General features: G+C 37.1%; 1 long non-coding RNA gene across 1 annotated transcript in view; it reads left to right on the top strand.

Moving 5' to 3' along the window:
* Positions 1–14,846, top strand: part of LOC135227907 (uncharacterized) — a 36,922-nt gene that overhangs the window by 11,502 nt on the left and 10,574 nt on the right. The gene's annotated exons all lie outside the window — the stretch shown is intronic.

Raw genomic sequence — 14,846 nt, forward strand, 5'->3', positions numbered from 1 at the left:
ATAATAGCTTATGTACTATACCTATGTCAACCATTGCACCATAATGTTACTTAATTTTGGATGGAGTAGCCAAAATGAGATGAGAAAATGTTACGGAAAGAAGGAGGCAAAATTTTCATTATTATGGCAGTGATATGACTATACCTGAAAAACCTAAAGAAATCCGCTAAATTTCATGAAAAACAATAAGTGAATTCAATAAGGTGTCTGGTTATATAATTAATATTTTAAAATAGCTTATTTTTTATAAGAAATTTTGATTCACCTAAATTTTAAATACAGTAATGTATTAATGTATTATTAGTATAATTGAAAACAAATTATGGATTTAAATATAGATCACTCTTTCCTATATACAAATAATAACCTGATAAATATAGTAGAAAAACAAATTCCATTCATAATTGTTATTTTAAAAAAAAAGGGTAAGATATCTAGAAGTAAACTTAATAAGAAATATGCAGATGCAGGACTTACACGGAGAAAACATAAAAATTGTACTGAAGGTCATCAGAGAAGATTTGAAGACCTGAAAACCCGGTGCTGTCGAGTTGATTCCGACTCATAATGACCCTATAGGACAGAGTAGAGCTGCTCCATAGGGTTTCCAAGGAACGGCTGGTAGATTTGAACTGTCGACCTTTTGGTTAGCAGCCAAGCTTTTAACCGCTGTGCCACCAGGGCTCCAATTTGAATACATGAAAAGGTGTATCTTTTTTTTGACTCTTGGACAGGAAGATGTCTCCCCAACAATAGAAGAAAGGTTAAAAAAAAATAACAGATTTGAAACAAAAAGTAGCCAAAGTGATTATTTCTGACTATTTGGAAAGCTTTTAAAATAAATAAGATAGAATAACAACTACAGAGAAAAATTGGCAAATGAATGAACAAACATTTAATAGAAGAATTATAAATGGTCAGTAAGCTTACCAGAAGACGCTCAACTATGCTCAGAATTTAAGAATTGCCAATCAGAACAAAAGTAAGACATTTTCCACTTGTTAAATTTACAAAGATGAAAAAGTTTGATAATAATACCCATTGTTGGACATGTTCATTAGAGCATTTTAAAAATCATTTTAAAACATTGAAAATGTTTAAAATATATTCTGTTCAGCAATTTAATACCAATGACATTAACATTAGCAAACAAGACATCTTACGTGATCTTGTAAGCATTGGTGAAAAGGTAGCATATTCTACACTCTTAATGATCTATCTAGATCATTCTTACCAGTTTATATAGAGAAACGCCTGTTCCTTTAATGGCGTTGTAATAGTAAAACACGGTCCCCTATTGATGGATGTTTAAGTTGTTTGCAGTTTTCTGCTCTTACTGTCGGTGAAATAAATGCTTTGTCCGTGTATCATTTCACATATGTGTAATTCTACCTGTAGGATAATTCCTAGTAGTGGAATTTCTGGGCGAAGGATTTTTTGTATTTTAAATTTTGACATATATTGCCAAATTGCTCTTCACAGCACTGGATCTATCAGACACTCTGTCAGTTACAGGAAATGCCTGTTTGTCATAATTCTTACCAACACCTGTGTTACCAAACTTTGAAATGATGTTGTGCACTTTTCTTCAGAGACATGTGTATATCTTTTTTCTGATAACTGCCTGTTGATATCATTCCCTCTTTATATGTTAAGAAAATTAGCCCTTTGTCTGGAGACTGCTTGCAAATATTTGTTCTTAGGTGCCATAGAGTTGATTTTTGATTCATAGCAACAGAGTAGAACTGCCTCATAGGGTTTTCTTGGCTGTAATCTTTATGGAAGCAGATCGCCAGGTCTTTCTCCCACAAAGCCACTGGGTAGGTTTGAACTGCCAGCCACTTTACCCATGTATTTGTCTTTTGACTTTGATTATGGTGGGTTTTGACATGCAGAATTAAAAAAAAAAAATTATATAGTTAAATTGTATTGCTTCTAGATTTCTTGTACTTAGAACGTTTTCCAGCTCTTTGAGGTTGTAAATAATTCTCCCATGGCTTTTCCTTGATAAAAATTTAAATATTTGAGGTGTGGATCCAATTTATTTTATTTTTCCAGGTGGCTACCCCATTGACCCAACTTAATTTACTGAATGATCCACATTTCGCCCACTGATTTAAGGTATCACCTTTATCACATGTTAAATTTCATATATGTTTAGGTTTATTTTTGGAATTTCTGTTCTGTTTCACTAAGTTGTCTGTCAACTCATTTGTCAATGCCCTACTTCATTGTACACTTATATTTGCAGCAGTACATCGACAGGGAAATACCAGAAATTCAAGCTGGATTCAGAAGAGAACATGGAATGAGGGATATCATTGCTGATGTCAGATGGATCTTGGCTGAAAGCAGAGAATACCAGAAAGATGTTTACCTGTGTTTTATTGAGTATGCAAAGGCATTCAACTGTGAGAATCATAACAAATTATACATAACATTGGGAAGAATGAGAATTCTAGAATACTTAATTGTGCTCATGTGAAACCTGTAGTGAGACCAAGAGGCAGTCGTTGGAACAAAACAAGGGGGTACTGTGTGGTTTAAAATCAGGAAAGGTGTGTGTCAGAGTTGTATCGTTTCACCATACCTATTCAACCTGTATGCTGAGCAAATAATCTGAGAAGCTGGACTTTGTGAAGAAGAACATGGCATCAGGATTGAAGAAAGACTCATTAACAACCTACGATATGAAGATAATGCAACCTCGCTTGCTGAAAGTAAAGAGGAATTGCAGCACACTTACTGATGAAGATCAAGGACTACAGCCTTCAGTGTGAAATACACCTTCACATAAAGAAAATAAAAACCCTCACAGCTGGACCAATAAGCAGCATCATGATAATGGAGAGAAGTTTGAAGTTGTCAAGAATTTAGTTTTACTTGTATCCATAATCAACGTCCATGGAAGCAGCAGCCAGGAAATCAAAAGATGTATTACATTGGGCAAATCTGTTGTAAAAGACCTCTTTAAAGTGTTAAAAGCAAAGAAGTCACTTTGAGGACTAAGGTGCACCTGATCCAAGCCATGCTATTATCAGTCACCCCATATGCATGTGAAAGCTGAACAATGAATAAGGAAGACTGAAGAAGAATTGATGCCTTTGAATTACGGTGTTGGCAAAGAATATTGAATGTATCACGGACTGCCAAAAGAACAATCTACCTTGGAAAAAGTACAGCCAGAATGCTCCTTAAGAGCAAGGATGGAAAGACTTCATCTCACATGCTTTGGATATATTATCAGGAGGGACCAGTCCCTGGAGAAGGACGTCATGCTTGGTAGAGGGTCAACAGAAGAGAGGAAGACCTTCAACAAGATGGGTTGACATAATGGCTGCAACAGTGGACTCAGACACAACAACGATCCTGGGGATGGCGCAGGACCAGAAAATGTTTCATTGTGTTGTGTTGTTGTTGTTAGGTGCCGTAGAGTTTGTTCCGACTCATAGCAACCCTATGCACAACAGAATGAAACACTGCCCAGTCCTGAGCCAGCCTTACAATTGTTGTTATGCTTGAGCTCATTGTTGCAGCCACTGTGTCAGTCATCTCGTTGAGGCTCTTCCTCTTTTCCGTTGACCCTGTACTCTGCCAAGCATGATGTCCTTCTCCAGGGACTGATCCCTCCTGACAACATGTCCAAAGTATGTAAGACGGAGTCTCACCATCCTTGCCTCTGAGGAGCATTCTGGCTGTACTTCTTCCAAGACAGATTTGTTTGTTCTTTTGGCAGTCCATGGTATATTCAATATTCTTCGCCAACACCACAATTCAAAGGTGTCAGCTCTTCTTCGGTCTTCCTTATTCATTGTCCAGCTTTCACATGCATATGATGTGATTGAAAATACCACGGCTTGGGTCAGGCTCACCTTAGTCTTCGGGGTGGCATCTTTGCTCTTCAACACTTTGAAGAGGTCCTTTGCAGCAGATTTACCCAATGCAATGCGTCTTTTGATTTGACTGCTGCTTCCATGGCTGTTGATCATGCAGCCAAGTAGAATGAAATCCTTGACAACTTCAGTCTTTTCTCCGTTTATCATGATGTTGCTCATTGGTCCGGTTGTGAGGATTTTTGTTTTCTTTATTTTGAGGTGCCATCCATACTGAAGGCTGTGGTCTTTGGTCTTCATTAGTAAGTGCTTCAAGTCCTGTTCACTTTCAGCAAGCAAGGTTGTGTCATGTGCATAAGGCAGGTTGTTAATGAATCTTTCTCCAATCCTGATGCCCCATTCTTCTTCATATAGTCCATCTTTGCGTATTATTTGTTCAGCATACAGATTGAATAGGTATGGTGAAAGAATACAACCCTGACGCACAGCTTTCCTGGCTTTAAACCAATCATTATCCCCTTGTTCTGTCCAAACAACCACCTGTTGATCTATGTAAAGGTTCCTCATGAGCACAATTAAGTGTTCTGAAATTCCCATTCTTCGCAACGTTATCCATAGTTTGTTATGATCCACACAGTCAAATGCCTTTGCATAGTCAATAAAACTCAGGTAAACATCCTTCAGGTATTCTCTGCTTTCAGCCAGGATCCATCTGACATCAGCAATGATATCGCTGGTTCCACGTCCTCTTCTGAAACCGGCCCGAATTTCTGGCATTGTGTTGTACGTAGGGTCATTTTGATTTGCAACCTATTCAATGACACCTGACAACAATATATTTTATTATGTAACAGGGCTAATCTCCCCTCGTTAATCTTTTTCAGTAATTTCCTTATTACTCTGGATTATTTAGTTCATTTTTGAAAGTCAGTTTGGGAGATTTTGTTAAATTTATAAATTAAGGAGAATTGACATCTTTATGATGTTGACACTCCTGTCCAAGAACATGTTGTGCCTTTCCATTTGTTCAAGTGTTCTTTTGTGTCATTCAAGAGTATTTTACAGTTTCTTCATATAGATCTTGCACATTTCTTATGTTTATTGCTAGGTATTTTATCCTCTTTTGGTAACCATTATAACGGTATGTTGTTGCTGTTAGGTGTTAGGTATATCTTACACTAATTCTAATGGCAGTTGTTTATATGTGTGAAAGCTAGTATGTGTACCCAGCTAATTACTGAATTCTCATTGTCTGCAATAGTTTTTAAATGATTATACAGGTTGCAATCATATCTGCAAATAATGGTAACTTTATCTCCTCTTTTCCAATTTTTAAACCTCTAGTTTCTTTTCTCTTGCCTAATTGCATTGCTGGTACTTTCAGAACGGTGTTAAATAATAGGGGTGATATCCTTATCTCGTTCTTGGCTTTAATGGGAATGTTTCTAGTGTTGTGCAGTTCAATATCACAGCCACTAGCCACATGTGCCTTTTAAATTGAAATTTAATTAACTAAAATGAAATATAATTAAAACTTCTGTCTCTCAGTTGCACTAGCCTCATTGTCATGGATTGAATTATGTCCCCCAAAAGATGTGTATATCAACTTGGTTAGGCCATGATTCCAAGGATTCTGCGGTTGTCCACCATTTTGTGATTGTAATTTTATGTTAAAGAGGATTAGGGTGGGATTGTAACACCCTTACTAGGTCACATCCCTGATCCAATGTAAATAAAGGGAGTTTCCCTGGGGTGTGACCTATACCACCTTTTATCTTTCAAGAGATAAAAGGAAAGGGAAGGAAGCAGAGAGTTGGGAACCTCATACCACCAACAAAGCTGCTCAGGGAGCAGAGCGTGTCCCTTGAACCTGAGGTTCCTGCACTGAGATCCTCCCATACCAGGGGAAGCCTGATGACAGGGACCCTCTCCAGATCCGACAGAGAGAGGAAGTCTTCCCCTGGAGCAGGCAGCTGAATTCGGACTTCTAGCCTATTAGAATGTGAGAGAATAAACTTCTCTTTGTTAAAGCTGTCCACTTGAGGTATTTCTGTTAAAGCAGCACTAGATGACTAAAACACTCATTTAAGAGCTCAGTAGTTACACGTGACTAATGGCTACAGTATTGGACAATGCAGATTATAGAACACTACCTTTATCACGGAAAGTACTTTTAGACAGCACTATTCTAGTATATCAGCATTAAGCATGATGCTGGCTTTAGGATTGCTATGGATTTATTTTTCTTTTTTAATTAAAAAAAACAACAAAAACCTGGTGGTGTAGTGATTAAGAGCTATGGCTGCTAACCAAAAGGTCGGCACTTCGAATCCACCAGGCGTTCCTTGGAAACCCTAGGGGGCAGTTCTACTCTGTCCTTTAGGGTCACTATGAGTCAGAATCAACTCGACAGCAACGTTTTTTTTTTTAATTTTACACATTTTGTTGTTGTTAAGAATATATACAGCAAGACATACACCAATTCACAGTTTCTATGTGTATATTTCAGTGACACTGATTACATTCTTCGAGTTGTGCAACCATTCTCACCCTCCTTTTCTGAGTTGTTTCTCCCAGATTAACATAAACTCACTGTCTCCTAAGGTTCCTGTTTAATCTTTTGAGTTGCTGTCGTCGCTTTGATCCCATATAGTTCTTAAAAGAGCATAATGCTGAAGGCAGACTTTTTTTTACTAGTTAGCTAAACTATTGTTTGGTTTTAAGAAGACTTTAGGGAATATTTTTGGTTTAAGATTTAAAGATTATCTCAGGGCAATAGTTTCAGGGTCTGGAGTCCATGAGAATTTAAAATGCTGTTTTTCATTTCCTCCTTTTGATCAGGATTATTCTATAGAATCTTTGATTAAAATATTTAGTATTAGTAGCCGGGCACCATCCAGTTCTTCTGATCTCATGACAAAGGAGGCAGTTGTTCATGGAGGCAATTAGCCACACATTCCATTTCCTCCTTCTATTCCTGACTCTCCTTCCTCTGTTGCTACAGATGAATAGAGACCAACTGTTGTGCCTTGGATTGCCACTTGAAAGCTTTTACGACACCAGGAACTACACAACAAAGACACATTATTAGGCCAATTAACTGGGATGCAGCCTCAGCAGCAACTTTTATTTTTTTTTGTCAATGTTGGAAATACATCTGTCACACAATTTTTGCCAATTCAGCTTTCTACAGGTGTACAACTTATGGACAATGGTTATAATATGCATATATTTTTTCAGTGTTAAGGAAGCACCCATCTATTCCTTTATTACCAAGTTTTTCCTATGAAAAATTGATTTTGAATTTTATTAAATCCCCTTTCAGCATCTAGGGGGATGATCATTGTTTTTTTCCCTCCTTAGTTCTATCAATATGCTCAAATGTATTAATATATTTTCTAAAACTACTCAGCTGTCTGCATTCCTGGAATAAGCCCTACCTGGCCATAATTTATTATTCTTCCAATGTGCTGCCTTGATTTTATTTGCTATTATTTTATTTAATAGTTTTGTGTATTGATGGGTGAGACTGGTTTGTATTTTCCTTTTTTTTTTTGTGTAGGCTTTAAGGATTAGATATCACAGTTAAGCTTATTTCATAAAAAAATATTTAGAAACTTTTTATAGTCTCCAATTTTAAATATCATTGGAATTATTCTTTAAAGTTTTTGTAGAATTAAATTTCTCTGTGAAATTGTCTGGGCCTGGTGCTTGCTGAGACAGCAATTATGGTCATTTATATTTTCCTAGAAATGCATTCACTTCATCTGGGTATTCAAATTTTTGTTAGCATAGAGTTATTCAAAATAGGCCTTCTGATGTTTAATTTCCTCTGTTTTAATGGTTGTTTTCTTTTCTTAAGTTTGTAATCTTTCCTTTTTTTCCCTTGATTTAGGTAATGGTCTACCTATTTTTGTTGATTTTTCAAAGAACCAGCTTATGTATATTATTTCTTTTATAATTCATTATTTTCTGCTTTTCTTTTATTTTTGTTTGGTTTACTTATTGTTCTTTAACTTTTTTCAGTGGAGTGTTAATTTTCTTGAGCACAGCTTTTAGTTTTACCTTAGAGTTCCCGATGTACAGAATTTTCATTATAACGATTTTCTAGATACTTCGAAATTTCAGTGTGAATTTCATATTTGACCCAAGGTTTGTTTGAGAATTTTTTGGGGGGTCCTATTATGTATTTCTTTTTATTTATATATTTATTTTCCTCTCTTTTTTTAAATTGTGCTTTGAGTGGAAAGTTTATAGCTCAAGTTAGTTTCTCATTCAAAAATTTATACACACATTGTTATGTGATCCTAGTTGCTATCCCTGTAATATGTCAGCACACTCCTCCTTTCTTCCCTGGATTTCCCATGTCCATTCAACCAGGTCTTGTCCCTTTCTGCCTTATCATCTTGCCTCCGGACAGGAGCTGCCCATTTAGTCTCATGTATCTGCTTGAACTAAGAAGCACACTCTTCACGAGTATCATTTTATGTCTTATAATCTAGTCTAATCTTTGAAGAGTTGGCTTCGGGAATGGTTTTAATTCTGGGTTAACAGAGAGATTGGGAGCCATGTCTTCTGGGGTTCCTCCAGTCTCAGATTATCAAGATTGGTCTTTTTACTAGAATTTGAGTTCTACACCACACTTTTTTCCTGCTCTGTCAGGGACTCTCTGTTGTGTTCCCTGTCAGGACAGTCATTGGTGGTAGCTGGGCAGCATCTAGTTCTTCTGGTCTCAGGCTGATGGAATCTCTGGTTTATGTGGCCCCTTTTGTCTCTTGGGTAATATTTTCCTTGTGTCTTTGATGTTCTTCATTCTCCTTTGCTCCAGGTGGGTTGGGACCAATTGATGCATCTTAGATGGCCTCTTGGTAGCTTTTAAGACCCCAGATGCCACTCACGAAAGTGGAATGCAGAACATTTTCTTAATACACTTTGTTATGCCAATTGATCTAGCTGTCCCCTGAAACCATGGTCTCCAGACCCCTGCCCCTGCTACTCTGTCCGCTGAGGTATTTGGTTGTATTCAGGGATGTTCTTAGCTTTCAGTTTAGTCCAGTTGTGCAGACTTTCCCGGTATCGTGTGTCGTCCTTCCCTTCACCTAAGATGATTCTTGTTTACTATCTAATTAATGAGCACCCCTCTCCCTCCCTTCCCACCCTTGTAACCATCAAAGAATGTTTTCTTCTGTGTTTAAACATTTTCTTGAGTTCTTACAATAGTGGCCTCATACAGTAATTGTCCTTTTGCGACAAATTTCACTCAGCATAATGCCTTGCAGATTCATCCATGTTGTGAGATGTTTCACGAGTTCATCATTGTTCTTTAGTATTCCATTGTGTGAATACACCATAATTTGCTTATCCATTCATCCATTGATGGGCACCTAGGTTGTTTCCGCCTTTTTGCTATTGTGAACAGTGCTGCAGTGAACATGGTGTGCACATATCTATTCATGTGATGGCTCTTATTTCTCTAGGATATATCCTAAGGAGTGGGATTGCTACATTGTGTGGTACTTCTATTTCTAGTTTTTTAAGGAAGTGCCAAATCCATTTCCAAAGTGGTTGTACCATTTTACATTCCCAGCAGCAGTGTGTAAGTGTTCCAGTCTCTCCACAACCTCCCTACATGTATTATTTTCTGTTTTTTGGATTAATGCTAGCCTTGTTGAGGTGAGATGGTATCTCATTGTGTTTTGATTTGCATTTCTCTAATGGCTAATGATGATGAGCATTTCCTCATGTATCTGTTAGCTGCCCGAATGTCTTCTTTGGTGAAGTGCCTGTTCATATCCTTTGCCCATTTTTTAATTGGTTTATTTGGCTTTTTGTTGTTGAGGTTTTGCAGTATCTTATAGATTTTAGAGGTTAGATCCTGATCAGATATGTCATAACCAAAATTTTTTTTCCCAGTCTGTAGGTTGTCTTTTTATTCTTTCGATGAGCATAAGTGTTTGATTTTTTAGGAGCTCCCAGTTATCTAGTTCCTCTTCTGGTGTTTGTGCGTTGTTAGTAGTGTTTTCTATTCTGTTTATACCATGTATAGGGCTCCTAGCTTTTTCTCTATTTTTTCTTTCACAATCTTTATTGTTTTAGATTTTATATTTAGGTCTCTGATCCATTTTGAGTTAGTTTTTGTGCATGGTGTGAGGTATGGGTCTTGTTTCATTTTTCTGCAGATGGATATCCAGTTATGCCAGCACCATTTGTTAAGGAGACTGTCTTTTCTCCAATTAATGGACTTTGGGCCTTTGTCAAATATCAGCTGCTCATAGGTAGATGAATTTATGCCTGGATTCTCAATTCTGTTCCATTGGTCTGTGTATCTGTTGTTGTACCAGTGCCAAGCTGTTTTGACTACCGTGGCGATATAATACATTCTAAAATCAGGTAGTGTGAGACCTCCCCACTTTGTTTTCTTCTTCAGTAATGCTTTACTTATCTGGGGCCTTTTCCCTTTCCAAATGAAGTTGACCATTTGTTTCTCCAGCTCATTAAAAAGTGTCATGGGAATTTGGATCGCATTGTATCTGTAGATGGCCTTGGGTAAAATTAACATTTTTACAATGTTGAGTCTTCCTATCCATGAGCAAGGTGTGTTTTTCCACTTACGTCTCTTTTGGTTTCTTGCATTAGTATTGTGTAGTTTTTTTGTACACGTCTTTTATGTTGCTGGTTAGATTTATATATTCCTTTTTAATTGTATTTTAAAATTAATATTTTGTGTTTTCTGGGGAAAGTTTACACAGTAAACACAGTTTGACAATTTCTGTAAATTTTTCAGTGACATTATATTTTTCACAATGTGTCAACATTTTCTTTGTGTTGTTTCCAGTGTTCTAATTTTTAATTGCATTTTGATGAGTGTATGTTTTCCTACATTAATTATACTTTTTGAAATTTATTGCCATTTTCTTTGTGGATTAATATATAGTCAAACTTTGCCGAAGTTCACATTAGTTTGATATTATCAAAGAAAAACTCAGAGAGATACAGTTAATTATTAGCACACTATTGTGCACAAGGGAAACCAGTAATAGATTGATTCATCTAACAAAGGCAAAAATTAGAGCGTTTTGCAGTTTGGAAACCATGTATTTTGATTTCCTTGGGTGAGCTGCAGATTAGCTGGCAGCTGGCCAAAAGGACCAATTAGGGTATTCTGATCTTAAGCACCTAGATAGATCAACAAAGAGAACAATTTCAGTTGGCTAAGGACTTGCCAAGGAGTCCTCATGGTGCAGTGGTTAAGCACTCAGCTGCTAACCAAAAGGTTAACAGTTTGAACCCAGCAGTCGGTCTGTGGGAAGAAGATGTGGCAGTCTGCTTTCTAAAGCCTTGAAAACCCTATGGGGCAGTTCTACTCGTCCTGTAGGGTTGTTATGAGTTGGAATTGACTCAGTGGCAGTGGGTTTGGTTTTGGTTTGGAAGGACTGGCTGGAAGGCTATGAGAGTTTCATTGTGGCATGTGTGACGGGCTGTCTCCGTATGTCTCTCAGCATCATTTGTTATCACCATCTTAGTTATGCCAAGCCAGAACAATTTCCCTTCTCAGAATTTCTCAGTGTACGTCAATTTGATCTACCATAATGATACGTCAGTAAGACTTTTTTATATCCTTCCTTATTTTTAAAAAAATTCCTGTTCTGCCATGGACAGAGAGAGATGAATTAGTTTTCTACTACCTATGTATTTATTTCTCCTTTGACCCCTTATAGTTTTTGCTTAATGTTGTATCTAGGTTATTTGATCCACAGTTATTCCTAAGTGTTCATCTTTATTCTGAATTGTAACCTTTAGTATTATAAAATTTTTTTTTTTGTCTTGTTTAATTGGCCTGAATTGAGCCTTCTCTGTTATTAACACCTTGATCTTCGGCTTTTTTTTTTTTTTAATTCTGTTGGTATCTCTTTACTCATTCTTCTATTTTTGACCTTCCAGAATCATCTTATGTATAAGTCTTTTATACTGCACAGATTTTAGTTTTGCAGTATGAAGTTCTTTTCCCTTAATACTTGAGGTTAGCCCATTTACTTTCATTGATTTGATGTTTGGCTTTAGTTCTGCGTATTACATTATTACATTACAATGCTTTCTGTATTTGTACCTTTTAAAAACATTTCACTAAGTGAGCCATTTGCTTTGTTTTCTGTGTGCATTTCTTCCAATAATTAGAAAGGTTTGCATTTGTTTCTATAGTTAACCTTTCTAATATCCTGATTGTATAGTGCTCTCCAGTCTCTCTTTATTTAGCCAGTATCCCGTTGTCTATAATTCCCTTGTATAATACAGAATTAGTAATTTTCTTCCCTTTATTCCATCACCCACTTTTATTAATTCTATTTTTCTTAGTGTTTACCTTTGTACTATTAAATATCCACATACTTCCATTAACTTAATTTGCGATTATTGTATAAAGCTTCCTGACTCACATTCCCTCCTGCCAACTTGCCTTGCATTCTGTTAGATCATTCTTCCTAAAATCACTTGAATCATATCACAAATCATCAGAGGTATCTCTGAGCTCCTAAAAGTCTACATTCTCTTCTGGCTTTCAGGTCAACCCAACCTCATTTTATCCACTCAGCCTTATTTCCTCCATGACTTCTCAGTGAGTTTGTCCTCACTGTTCAACAATTGAGCTGAGTGTAGGGCTGTCTGCTTTGTGCCATCATTAGAGTTGATGATCCCCACCTGCAGACTGCTTTGGTCTCGTTGGAGCATTTCCCTTCTTTCTACATGCAGGTCTCAAGTCTCAGATGTGTGAAACCTGGTAAATGACTGAGAAACTTGTTAGAGCCTCAGAAACTTTTGAGAATAGGAAGGTACCTTAGAAGTCATCTAGTGTGATTTACACCCAGGCTCAAGGATTACTTCTGTCCCATTCCTGGTCAAGTCAGCTGGTCTGTTAGTGACTAGCAACTCATACTCTCAAAGTAGCACTGCTCTGTTAGTAACATTCTGGCTTGTTCACTGAAACGTGAGAAACTTCTGACCACTGAGTTAATTTTGCCCTTTGGAGTAACATGACATCCTTTCACATCTGAGAAGACACGCAGCTTGCCTTCCCTTAATCTCCCTCAGATGAAAACCTCACCAGATCCTTCAGTTGTTTCACATGTAACAAGATTTCTAGACCCATTAACCAGCTTGTGGCCACATGAGTATCAGCATCCATCTTAAAAACTTTATTTAAAAAAAAGATAAATTCTATCTAAAAACAAACAAACCTGTTGCCATGGAGTCGATCCCAACTCATAGCAACCCTGTGGGACAGAGTAGAACAGCCCCATTGGGTTTCCAAGGTGTGGCTGGTGGATTTGAACTGCCAAACTTTTGGTGAAGCCACTGAGCTCTTAACCACTGCTCCACCAGGGCTCCAAGCTTTATCTAAACGAAGAACCAAACCCATTGCCTTTGACTCAGTTCTGACTGGTAGCAGATACAAGAGAATGGCCCTCACCATTTTAAATCATGGATGCCTTTGACAAAAACTTTATGGACAGAGGAAAATATTTACATATAAATTACAAACCATGTCAGGGGTTCATGGATTCCAGGTTAAGGACACCTATAGTTTAGGATGGGGATGCTAACTGTACAAGGAGAGGAAAGCAGAGGGTGTTTTGGGAGCAAACATAAAGGGCAACAGTGGAGCAGGGGTGGGGAGGGTAGCAGCAAGTATTCCTTCCCATAGGAAGCCTGAGCCTGGTCTTGATGCTGCAAAACCAACTGTACTTGATGTTCTTTTTAAAAATGTAAGGGATTTTTAAAATGAGCTGTTGAGTGATCAGGAAACTAACACAATACTCAGCTCCAAATTCTCCGTCATTCTAATTGCTTCAAGTGTGGTAGTTATTTTTATCAAGCTAGATGTAAACTGCTTGAGGCTGGGAAGGCAAGTCTTTTCACTAAGTGCTTGAGAAGCACTGCTGTTGATTACAAACTTGTTATGTGGGATTCAGAATCACCTCAACACAAAGCTATCTGGCCCGGTTTGGAATGCTTGTTCCTAACTTTTCCTTAAATTCATCCCTAAAAAACACTGCATATTAACTTGAGGTCTGTTGCTAAACCCTGGCACTGTGACTAGCAAGTGACAACACACCAGACTAATTTTAGAAATGCTTTTGAGATGTAATTCCTAACCCACATGTACAAACCTGTTAAATTTTACTCTGCATGACAAATTCTATTTGCTAAATTTTAAAGATGAATTAAGTAGTAAATGATACTTATATTTAGGTAGGCAGACCATTGTCAGTCACCGTTGACTGTTTCCTCTCAGATCCTTGATTCTTTACTGTGCCCCTACTTTTGAAAACAGACATCAGTTATTCTGAAGCTTGCATTATTAATAAATTGGAATCTGCAGTTGCTGATTTTAAGCTCAAAGGGCAACAGCTGTGTCCAATATACTTTTGTGGAATTGATGCTCAGTATAGAATACATAATGAATGGGCAAATGTTTCCCAATATTAGTTATATTCTACCTCTGGGTGGTTCTTAAAATTCTATGGGAAAAAACTGTATGGAATCATACAATTATGATTCCAAGTCTGACTTACATGATGACTTGGCTCAATGAAGCTGCAAATATATGTCAAGTTTATCTTGAAAACAAAACATCAAAACCATTTTACTGAAAACTAATTTTATTTTAAAATCAAGTGCATAGCACTCATCTAATTCCATTGGTGTAGACTTTAGCACCATACTTGCTATTTGCAATTAATGTGGTAACACAGATACATTTTGGTTTGCAGTTTGTACTTGAGTAGTGTTTATTTAGTGGACTTTGGTAAAGCCCTTTATACATATTAATTTGTTCACAGTACACATTTGATGATGGTCCAGTAATCTCAAAACAAAACAAAAAAACCCAACCAAACAAAAAACAAAACCTACCTTAAAGACTAGTCAATAAATTAAACAAAACAAAACCCACACAATTCTCCCACCCACCCACCCACCCACCCCTAAAAGCTAGCAGTTGTGAGTTGTATTTATTGA

Source organism: Loxodonta africana, chromosome 16 (genome assembly GCF_030014295.1).
Source record: "Loxodonta africana isolate mLoxAfr1 chromosome 16, mLoxAfr1.hap2, whole genome shotgun sequence".
Lineage (NCBI taxonomy): Eukaryota > Metazoa > Chordata > Mammalia > Proboscidea > Elephantidae > Loxodonta > Loxodonta africana.